Below are 11,616 nucleotides of genomic sequence, written 5' to 3'. Positions count from 1 at the left end.
CTAGCTCTAATCCATGAAATAATAGCATAGGAATGAGTTTTAGGTCCAAGTTCCTTACCTCAATGAAGTTCCCTTGAAATTCCTCTTTTAAATCGCCCAAAAAGCTCCCAAGCCGAGATAAAAATGGTGAAATAGCTCAAAATTCGCGAAGGCTACAATTTATACCTTCTGCCTATGCGGCCCAATACCCACTTTTGCGGTATCGCATTTGCGGTTCTTCTTCCGCTTCTGCGGAAACCACTTAATGGACCAAACCGCTTTTGCGATCAATCTTCCGCATCTGCGCCTTCGCAGGTGCGGTCCATCCACCACATCTGCGGTTGCTGCCTTTCCAGGCACTCTTGCTTCTGCGATCCCTTATCCGCATCTGCGGATTCGCAGATGCAGTCCCATTAACCGCTTCTGCAGTTCCTGCTCCTCTAGACCTTTTTTTGATTATGCGGCCTATCTTCTGCACTTGCGGCGTCGCACCTGCGGTCCCCAATCCGCAGGTGCGGAAATACCAAAAGCAGTTGAGATTCTGCAAATTTCACAAGTCTCAAACCTTTCCGTCAACCATCCGAAATCACCCCGAGGTCCCCGGGACCTCAACCAAAAGCACAAACATATTCTAATACCTTATTCAAACTTGTTCCAATCATCAAAACACCTCAAACAACATCAAATCACCCAAAACACATCAGATTCAAGCCAAATTTCCTAAAATCCTCCAAATTAGGCTTTCGAGCAAAAACCCAACCAAACTCGTCCGAATGACCTGAAATTTTGCACACATCGCAAATCACACAACGAAACTACTGCAACTCTCGGAATTGCGTTCCGGCCCTTATATCAAAATCTTGCCTATCAACTAGAAATCGCCAAAATATCAAATTCGCCAATTCAAGCATAAATCTACTCTAGACCTCCAAAACCCATTCTGATCACACTTCTAAGTCACAAATCACCTAGCGAAGCTAACCGAACCTTCATAACTCACATCCGAGCCCTCTAACACATAAGTCAATATCCAGTTGACTTTTCTAACTCAAGCTTCGTCAAAAGAGACTATGTGTCCCAAACCTTACCAAAATCATTACGGATTCGATCCGACCAACCTGATACCACATGACACGGACAAACAAAGTATAAAGAAGCAGAAATAGGGAAACAGGCACTAACTCATGAGACGACTGGTCGGGCCGTCACATTTAGCTTCAGCACATATTTCACATTTGCCAATATTATTTGAGTTGAAACCAGATATTAATCCTAGTGACTGCATTTTCTTTATATACGCGACATTAACATGTCTTAGTCTAGCATGTCATAGAAAAACAGACTCAACCATATAAGCAGAAGAAGATGCATTTTCATAGCTAGTATTAGAAATATTAAGCATAAATAAACCATGGTTACAATATCCATTGCCCACAAAATATCATTTTTGGTCAATACGACCTCATTATTTTAAAATAAAACCTTCGCTCCAACTTTTCTTAATAACCCCACAGAAATCAAATTGGTTTGGATATTAGTGCAATACATCTCTCAATGCTAGAGTTTTACGAAATATGAGTTTGAGAGGAATTTTTACATTCCCAAGAACACAAGTTGTTCTTGAATCATCAAGATAAATAGTTTCTTCTCCTTCCTCAACTTGGGTGTATCACACAATTTCTCACATTGGCCATATTATTTATTTGGGAAATGGCCGCAACAATTCTTTAGTCAAATTTAATTTTGACTTAGCAAGATTATCAATTGTCACAACTCTTCTCTTGCATTGAGGTGCAATTTTTTTGAAGATTTTAATATTAGTATTGGATATGTAACCATGTCTATTCACATACCTGTGCTTTGACATTACTATCTGCCAAAGTTGTGGATGCAATAACGTATTTGCAACACCGTAGATATCTATCAGGACAGCTAGAAGAGTAGCAGTGGAGACAACACCAAAAATGATAGTACCATCAAAAAATTTCAGAGTAGTATTACTTGTCATAGTTTCATAGAGTGTAGGAAAATGACACCGGAAAATAACGATAATAATACTACAATAATATTATTTGTAAGTAGATACACGAATTAGCTTGAGTTGTGCTGGGAACTATCTTGAGAAACTATTTCAGTAATGTGAAATGTTCCCATGATTAAATAAGTCCATCTCTATTTATTTAGATGATACAGGAATCACAAAATGAAATAATAAATGTGATGACCTTTTTGATTTACAAGTAAATTCTGCATTCTGAGGTCTTAAAACCCTCCTTTTATCTTACCTCGATTTGTGTGCGCACTCTGGGCGTACATCTGGAACGCTTTTATGTGACAATTTGATGAAAATGCTAATTTGGCCTTAAAATTAAATTTAAGTTGACTTAGATCAATATTTTGGATAAACAGACTCAGACCCGTAATTTGACGGTCCTGGAGGGTCCGTAGAAAAATATGGGACTTGGGTGTAAGCCCGAAATTGAATTCCGAGGTCCCAAGCCCGAGAAATAAATTTTTGAAGGAAATTGTTTAACTGAAATTTTAACTATTTTTAGTAATTTGAATGTATTTGAAATTGATGGTATTGGGCCCGTATTTTAGTTTCAGAGCTCGGTACAGGTCTTATATGGTATTAGGTTGAGCCTGTAAAATTTTGTAAGAAACGGACTTGAAATTACGTGAATCGGACCCTCAGTTGTTAAAATTTTAACTTAAGAGTTCTTGGGATTCTTCTTTGATTTTAATGCTAAATTCATTGTAAAAGGTGTTAATTTGGCGATTTGATCACACGAGTAAGTCCATATGATGTTGTTGGGTTAGTATGCATGTTTGGTTTGGAGCCCCGAGGGCTTGGGTGAGTTTCGGATAGGTTTCGGGATGTTTTTACACTTAGAAAAGTTGCAGGTTTTGTTGTCTCGGGTGCACAGAGATTTTGTTCTTCGCATTTGCATGGCTCCACTAGCGAACGCGTAAGGCAATTTTCCTCAGGTGCCAGTTTGTTCTTCGCGAATGTGGAGCTCAGGACGTGAACGCGAAGCTTTTGGGGGAGTTACCCTTTGCGAACGTGTTCAGGCTCTCGTGAACGCATAGGGTTAGTGGGCCTGGGGGAGGGGTTTCAAATTGTTCTACACGAACGTGGCCACCTGACCGCAAACGCGAAGGCTTGAGGAGCTGAAACTCCGCGAACGCGAGCCATTGAATGCAAACGCGATGGCCATCTAGGCCTGACCCATCTCGAATGTGATAGGCCCATCGCGAACACGATGAAGGCCTGCCCAGTCATTTTTAAAACAGTAGCAAAAAAACGGGCAAAACCCATTTACTTCATATCTTCAAAACTAGAGAGAATTGAGGCAATTTTCAAGAGACAAGTTCTTCCCTAAAGCATTGGTATATGATTCTAAACCTTTTTCTTTCGATTTCCCATTGAATTTCATCAATCTTCATCAAAAAATCTAGAGTTTTTATGGTAGAAATTGGGGATTTGGGTAGAGCTAGGGCTTTTTGAATAATCTTAATTTAGACCTCATTTTGGGGTTGGATTTCGAAATTAATTGCATATTTGGGCTCGTGGTGAATGCATGATTGGGTTTTGATCCGAACCTCGAATTTTGGCCAAGAGGGCCTGGGGTCAATTTTTGACTTTTTGGGGATATTGGGTATGGATTCCTTAGCATTTATTGATGTTGGTAAATTAATTTGGACTAGATAAAAGTAATTTGGAGGCGAATTATAAAGGAAAAAGTGGTGTTCGAGGCTTGAGTTGGCTGTGAAAATTCGAGGTAAGTGTTTGGTCTAACCTTAGCTTGAGGGAATAGGTATCGTGCTATATTTGCTATGTGCTATTGTAGTGTACGACGTATAAGTGTAGTGACGAGTATCAATGCGCCGTTGTCAAGCATGCACGTGAGTCTTAAATTGAAATCGTTGTGTTCTTAATAAGTACTACAAATGCCTAAGTTGTTGATTCTCGGTGTTGGGTAAGAATTATGATTATTCTCGTGGCAATTGTTTATGGTTTAGTATTGGCTCTAGTTGAGGCTTCTTTTGTGAGGTTAAATATTGGAACAAGTTTGGTTATAGCTGATTCCCTTGCTGGGACGTATTTACTTCTTACTGTTGGTTCCCTTGCCAGGATGTGTTTATTCTCATTGTTGATTTCCTTGCCGGGATATTGTTGTTTCCTTATTGTTCCCTTGTTGGGATTCTTTTGTGATTGGTGTTGAATTGTATAATGGGATCGGGTTGCACACCGCAACAACATTATATAGAATTGGGTTGCACACTACAACGTGGAGTAATAAGGGAGGACAGGAGGGGTCGGGTTGCACACCGCAACAATGATATATTATTGGATTGGGTTGCACGCCACAATAATGATATATGATTATATTGGGTTGCACGTCGCAACAGTGTTATATTATTTGGATTGGGTTGCGCGCCGCACCAATAAATTATAAGAGTTGATATTGACTTATTGTTGTTTCCTTATTCTTACTGATGCAAACCTTAAAATGTTCTTTATGTTTTTCTTCTGAGTTACTGTTGTTACTTGATATCCCCCGCAGCATGCTCCTTTTCCAATCTTTAACTGCTAGTTTCCATTTTTATTGCTTATCTTATATGCTTTAACTGCACAGGCTTATTTGGTAGTCTCGTCCTAGACTCATCACTACTTCGCCGAGGTTAGGCTCGACACTTACCAGCATATGGGGTCGGTTGTGTTGATACTACACTCTGCACTGTGTGCAGATCTCGATACTAGAGCATACAGACCTTAGCTAGGGGTTGCTACCTTCAGTCCATCAGGAGACCCGAGGTAGACTTATAGGCGTCCGCAGGTCTTGGCGTTCCCTCCATATCTACTTTCTTTTTGTTCTTATATATTCCAAAGACAGACATGTACTTTCTTGTTCAGACATTATTTGGAGTTTTCTTAGATAGTCCATGAGATTGTGACACCAGTTCTGGGTGGTTTATGTTATGGATTTGTATCGGTATTAGCTTAAAATGTTACATTTCATTCTTCCATTTTAATAATTCCACTGTTTTTAAAATGTTAATCTACAACTGTTAATGTATTAAAAATAAAAAGGGTAAAGTAATTGAAATCATTGGCTTGCCTAGCTTTCACTAGCAGGTGCCATCACGACTCCCATGGGTGGGAAATCCGGGTCGTGATAAATTGGTATCAAAGCTCTAGGTTGCTTAGGTCTCACAATTCACGGACAAGCTTAGTAGAGTCTGAGGGATCGGTACAGAGACGTCTGTGCTTATCCCATAGAGGCTGCAGAGTTGGGAATAGTTTCACTTCTATTCATCTCTATCGTGCGGTTTGGTTTCTCAATGCTAATTGGATTTCTACTATGTTCTTTCGCAGATGACGAGAACATACGTTTCTTCATCCACTGACCAGTATCTCGAGCCCCCAGTAGCAGCTCCCATGAGGGGCATAGGGTGAGGCCGAGGCCGTGCTACAAGCCAAGGCAGGGGCAGAGCTCAACCCGAAGCAGCAGTACCAGCGGCAGAGCCTCAGGTAGAGTTTGATGATGAGGTTCCGGCCCAGACAGTTTCGGTGGGCCCAGCTCAGGTCCCAGAGGGGTTCATTGCTACCCCAATACTCCAGGATGCTCTAGTCCGTCTAGTGGGCCTTATGGAGAGTGTCACCCGGGCAGGCTTACTTCCTGTAGCATCAGCCATCTCTCAGGCTGGGGGAGGAGCACGGACTCCCGCTACCTGCACTCCGGAGCAGATGACTCCCCAGTTTCAGACTCCAACAGCTCAACTAGTTAGAGTAGTTCAGCCTGGTATGATAGCTCAAACCGGTGATGGAGCAGCTATGTCTGCCGATGCTTTATGGAGATTGGACAAGTTCACCAAGCTGTTCACTACTACTTATGGTGGTACATCTTCAGAGGATCCCCAGGATTTCTTAGACAGTTGTCATGAGGTTCTTCGGAACTTGGGGATAGTGGAGACCATTGGGGTTGACTTTGTTGCTTTTCGTGTGTCATGTTCCGCCAAGACTTGGTGGAGGAATTATTGTTTGGCTAGTCCATCTGGGTTGCCTGCCTTGACTTGGTATCAATTCTCTTAGGTATTTCTAGAGAAGTTTCTTCCTAACACTTAGAGGGAGGACTATCGGAGGCAGTATAAGCGTCTCCAGTAGGGTTCTATGACCATCACTCAGTGTGAGACCAGATTCATTGCTTTGGCCCATCATGCTCTTATCATACTTCCCACCGAGAGAGAGAGGGTGAGGAGTTCATTAAGGGACTCGCTCAGCTGAATCGATTGCAGATGGCTAAGGGGACTGGGAGCGAGATTTCTTTTCAGGATGCGGCCAATGTGGCCAGGAGAGTTGAGATGGTTTTATCATAAGGTAGTGGTCAGGGGTCTGACAAGAAGCCCTGTCATTCAGGCAGGTTTAGTGGTGCCTCATCTGAAGGCAGGGATTCTTTTGGTAAGGGCCATACTCCCAGACCATTTCATTCAGCACTTCAAACTTCTCATGGTGCTTTAGGTGGTCGTGGTTCTCATATGCAGTATTCTGATCAGCAGTCCTACCGTGCACCATCAGCTCCTATTAGAGCACCTCCTATTCAGAGCTATTCTCATGGTCAGCTGGCCAGCCAAGGTCAGTCTCAGTTCCCTCAGCCGCAACACTCAAGTGGATGCTTTGGTTGCGATGAGTATGGTCATATCTGAAGGTCTTGTCTGAGATTAGTAGGTGTTCAATCGCAGCAACAAAGTTCCCATGTTATGTTTCAGGCACCAAGTGTTTTGCCGCATGCTCAGCCAGCTAAGGGTGGGGGTAGATGTGCTAGAGGTGGAGGTAGAGGTATTAAAGGTGAAGGTCAGGCCACTAGAGGTAGAGGCCAGCCAGCAGGAGACCGTCCTAGGGACGTAGCTCAATGTTGTAGGGCCCAGCCCCGATGTTATGCTCTTCCAGCCGGCCCAAGGCTGAGGCCTCCGATGCAGTTATCATAGGTATCGTTCCGATCTATAGTAGAGATGCTTTAGTTCTATTTTATCCAGGGTCTACATACTTTTATGTGTCATCTTATTTTGCCCCGTATCTGGTCATGCCTAGTGATTATTTGAGTGCTCATGTATATGTGTCTACACCTGTGGGTGATTATATTGTGGTGGATTGTGTCCATCGTTCATATATAGTTGTGATTGGGGGTTTTGAGACCCGAGTAGATCTGTTACTTTTGGATATGGTTGATTTGATGTCATATTGGGGATAAACTGGTTATCGCCTTACCATGCTATCTTGGACTGTCATGCCAAGACTGTGACATTTGCCTTACCGGGTTTACCTCATTTAGAGTGGATAGGGACTCCTTGTCATTCTACCCATCGGGTTATCTCATATATGAAGGTTCGGCATATGGTTGAGAAGGGGTGTTTGTCCTATTTTGCATATGCTCGTGATTCTAGTGCTAAGGTTCCTTCTATGGATTTTGTGCGTGTTGTTCGTGAGTTTCCTGAGGTATTTCCTTCAGACCTACCGGGTATGCCACCCGACAAGGATATTGACTTCTGCATTCATTTGGCTCCGCGCACTCAGCCCATTTCTATCCCAACGTATCGTATGGCCCTGCCAGAGTTGAAATAATTGAAAGAACAGTTGCAAGACTTACTTGATAAGGGCTTTATTAGGCCTAGTATCTCGCCTTGGGGGTGTGCCAGTGTTTTTTGTTAAGAATAATGACGGATCGATGAGGATGTGTATAGATTATCAGCAATTGAACAAGCTCACAATCAAGAATAAGTATCCATTGCCGAGGATTGATAATTTGTTTGATCAGCTTCAGGGTGCAAAGGTATTTTTGAATATTGACTTGAGATCTGGCTACCATCAGTTGAGGATTAGGGATCCGATGTCCCTAAGACAGCTTTTCGCACTTGGTACGAGCATTATGAGTTCTTGATGATGTCATTTGGGTTGACAAATGCCCCAACGGTTTTTATGGATTTGATGAATCGAGTGTTTAAGAATTATTTGGATTCATTCGTGATAGTCATCATTGATGATATTTTGATCTATTCCCATAGCCGGGAGGATCACGAGCGGCATCTTCGAGTCGTTCTTCAGACACTGAAGGATAGTCAATTGTATGCCAAGTTTTCGAAGTGTGAGTTCTGGTTGAGTTCGGTTGCGTTCTTGGGTCATTATGTATCAATAGAGGGTATTCAGGTGGATCTTAAGAAGATTACGACAGTTAAGGACTGGCCTAGACCCACATCAGCTATAGAAATTCGGAGTTTCTTGGGTTTGGCAGGTTATTATCATCGATTTGTGGAGAGGTTTTCATCCATTGCAGCCCCGATGACCAGGTTAACCCAGAAGGTTGCCCAGTTCAGGTGGTCATATGAGTGTGAGACGAGCTTTAAGAAGCTCAAGACAGCTTTGACTACAATGCCAGTGTTGGTTTTGCCCATAGGTTTAGGGCCATATATAGTGTATTGTGATGCATCACATATTGGACTTGGTGCGGTGTTTATGCAGAATGGAAAGGTTATTGCATATACTTCGCGACAGTTGAAGATCCACGAGAAGAATTATCCAGTTCATGATATGGAGTTAGCAGCCATTGTTCACGTGTTGGAGATTCGGAGGAATTATTTGTATGGCATGTCATGTGAGGTGTTCACGGATCACAAGAGTTTGCAATACTTGTTCAAGCAGAAAGAGCTAAATTTGAGGCAGAGGAGGTGGTTCTAGCTATTGAATGACTATGATATCACCATCTTGTATCATCTAGGAAAGGTCAATGTAGTGGTCGATGCATTGAGTAGGAAGTCAGCCAGTATGGGCAGCCTTCTATATATTCCAGTCGGTGAGAGACCACTTGTTTTGGATGTTCAGGCTTTGGCCAATCAGTTCGTGAGGTTGGATGTTTCTGAACCCAGCCATGTTATAGCTTGCACAGTCGCTCGTTCTTCATTATTTGAGTGTATCTGAGATCGGCAGTATGATGACCCTTATTTTCTTGTCCTCAGAGACATAGCGTGGCATGGAGGTGCCAAGCAGGTTATAGTTGGAGATGATGGAGTTCTGAGGATGCAGGGTCGTATTTGTGTGCCTAATGTTGATGGACTTCATGAGTTGATTCAAGAGGAGGCCCATAGTTTCCGGTATTCTATTCACCCGGGCGCCACTATGATGTATCAGGATTTGCAGCAACATTATTGGTGGAGAAGGATGAAGAAGGACATTGTTGCCTGTGTAGCTCGGTGTTTGAATTGTCAGCAGGTAAAGTACGAGCATCAGAGACCTGTTTGTTTCAGAGGATTGAGCTTCTTGAGTGGAAGTGGGAGCTTATCACTATGAACTTTGTTGTTAGACTCCCACAGACTCAGAGAAAGTTCGATGCAATGTGGGTTATTGTTGATAGGCTGACTAAGTCAGCACATTTCATTCATGTCTCCTATTCTTCCGAGAGGTTAGGAGATCTATATCTGGGAGATTGTTCGTCTTCATGGTGTTCCAGTGTCTATCATTTCCGATCGAGGTACGCTGTTTACCTCAAATTTCTGGAGGGTAGTTCAGCATGAGTTGGGCACACAGGCTGAGTTGAGCATAGCATTTCATCCCTAGACGGACGGACAATCCGAGCGTACTATTCAGATTTTGGAGGATATGCTCCGAGCTTGTGTTATGGACTTTGGAGGTTTGTGGGATGAGTTCTTGCCTTTAGCAGAGTTTTCCTACAATAACAGCTACTAGTCGAGCATTCAGATGGCTCCCTATAAGGCACTATATGGTAGGCGGTGTCGATCGCCAGTTGGATGGTTTAAGCCGGGAGAGGCTTAGTTGTTGGGTACAGATCTAGTTCAAGATGCCTTGGATAAGGTGAAGATTATTCAGGACAGGCTTCGTACAGCTCAGTCCAGGCAGAAGAGTTATGCCGACTACAAGGTTTGTGACGTGGAATTTATGGTCGGAGAGCGGGTGTTGCTTCGGGTGTCGCCCATGAAGGGCGTGATGAGATTTGGGAAGATGGGCAAGCTAAGCCCTAGGTTCATTGGTTCTTTTGATATTCTTGATCGAGTGGGAGAGGTGGCTTATAGAATTGCGTTGCCGCCGAGTTTATTAGTTGTGCACCTAGTGTTTCATGCTTCCATGCTTCGGAAGTATCACGGCGATCTGTCCTACGTGTTAGACTTTAGCACTATCCAGTTGGACAAGGACTGGCAGGTTCGTTAGTTGAGATCGAAGAAGTTCCTTTCTGTTCGTGTTCAGTGGAGAGGTCAGCCTGCCGAGGCAGCTACCAGGGAGTCCCCGACTCAGGTACTTCTTTTCTATGTCCGTTCGAGGATGAACGGTTGTCTTAGAGGTGGAGGATGTGATGACACAAAAGGTCATCACTTGATTTATAAGTAAATTCTACATTTTGAGGTCTTAAAAGCCTCCTTTTATTTCACCTCAATTTACGTGCACAGTCCGGGCGTACATCCAGAACGCTTTTATGTGATAATTTGATGAAAAAGTTAATGTGGCCTTAAAATTGAATTTAAGTTGACTTAGGTCAATATTTTGGGTAAACGGATTCGGACCTATGATTTGACGGTCCCGGAGGGTCCATAGAAAAATATGGGACTTGGGTGTATGCCCGGAATTGAATTCCGAAGTCCCAAGCTCGAGAAATGAATTTTTGAAGAAAATTTTTTAACTGACATTTTAAGAGTTTTTGGAAATTTGAATATATTTGAAATTGATGGTATCAGGCCCTTATTTTGGTTCCGGAGCCCGGTACAGGTCTTATATTGTATTTAGGTTGAGCTTGTAAAATTTGGTAAGAAACGAACTTGAAATGACGTGAATCGGACCCTCGGTTGTTAAAATTTGGAGCCTCGAGGGCTCGGGTGAGTTTCAGATAGGTTTCAGGATGTTTTTACACTTAAAAAAGTTGCAGGTTTTGCTGTCTGAGATGCACAGAGATTTTATTCTTCGCGTTCGCATGGCTTCACTCGCGAACGTGTAAGGCAAGTTTCCTCAGGTACCGGGTTGTTTTTCGCAAACGCGAAGCTCAGGACGCGAACGCGATGCTGTGGGGGGAGTTACCCTTCGCGAATGCGTTCAGGCTCTCACGAACGCGTAGGGTTAGTGGGCCTTGGGGAGGGGTTTCAAATTGTTCTACACGAACGTGGCCACCTGACCGCGAATGCGAAGGCTTGAGGAGCTGAAGTTTCGCGAACACAAGCCATTGAACACGAATGCGATGGCCATATGGGCCTGACCCATCGCGAACGTGACAGGACCATCACGAACGCGACAGGCCATCGCGAACGCGATGAAGGCCTGCCCAGTCAATTTTAAAACAGTAGCAAAAAAATGGGTAGAACCCATTTACTTCATATTTTCAGAACTAGAGAGCATTAAGGCGATTTTCAAGAGAGAAGTTCTTCCCTCAAGCATTGGTATATGATTCTAAACCTTTTTCTTTCGATTTCTCATTGCATTTCATCAATCTTCATCCAAAAATCTAGGGTTTTTATGGTAGAAATTGGGGATTTGGGTAGAGTTAGGGTTTTTTAAATAATTGAAATTTAGACCTCGTTTTGGGGTCGGATTACGAAATTAATTGCATATTTGGGCTCATGGGTGAATGGGTTATCGGGCTT

The sequence above is a fragment of the Nicotiana sylvestris genome, chromosome 7 (genome assembly GCF_000393655.2).
Source record: "Nicotiana sylvestris chromosome 7, ASM39365v2, whole genome shotgun sequence".
In the NCBI taxonomy this organism is placed as follows: domain Eukaryota; kingdom Viridiplantae; phylum Streptophyta; class Magnoliopsida; order Solanales; family Solanaceae; genus Nicotiana; species Nicotiana sylvestris.
This window is presented reverse-complemented; position numbering follows the sequence as displayed.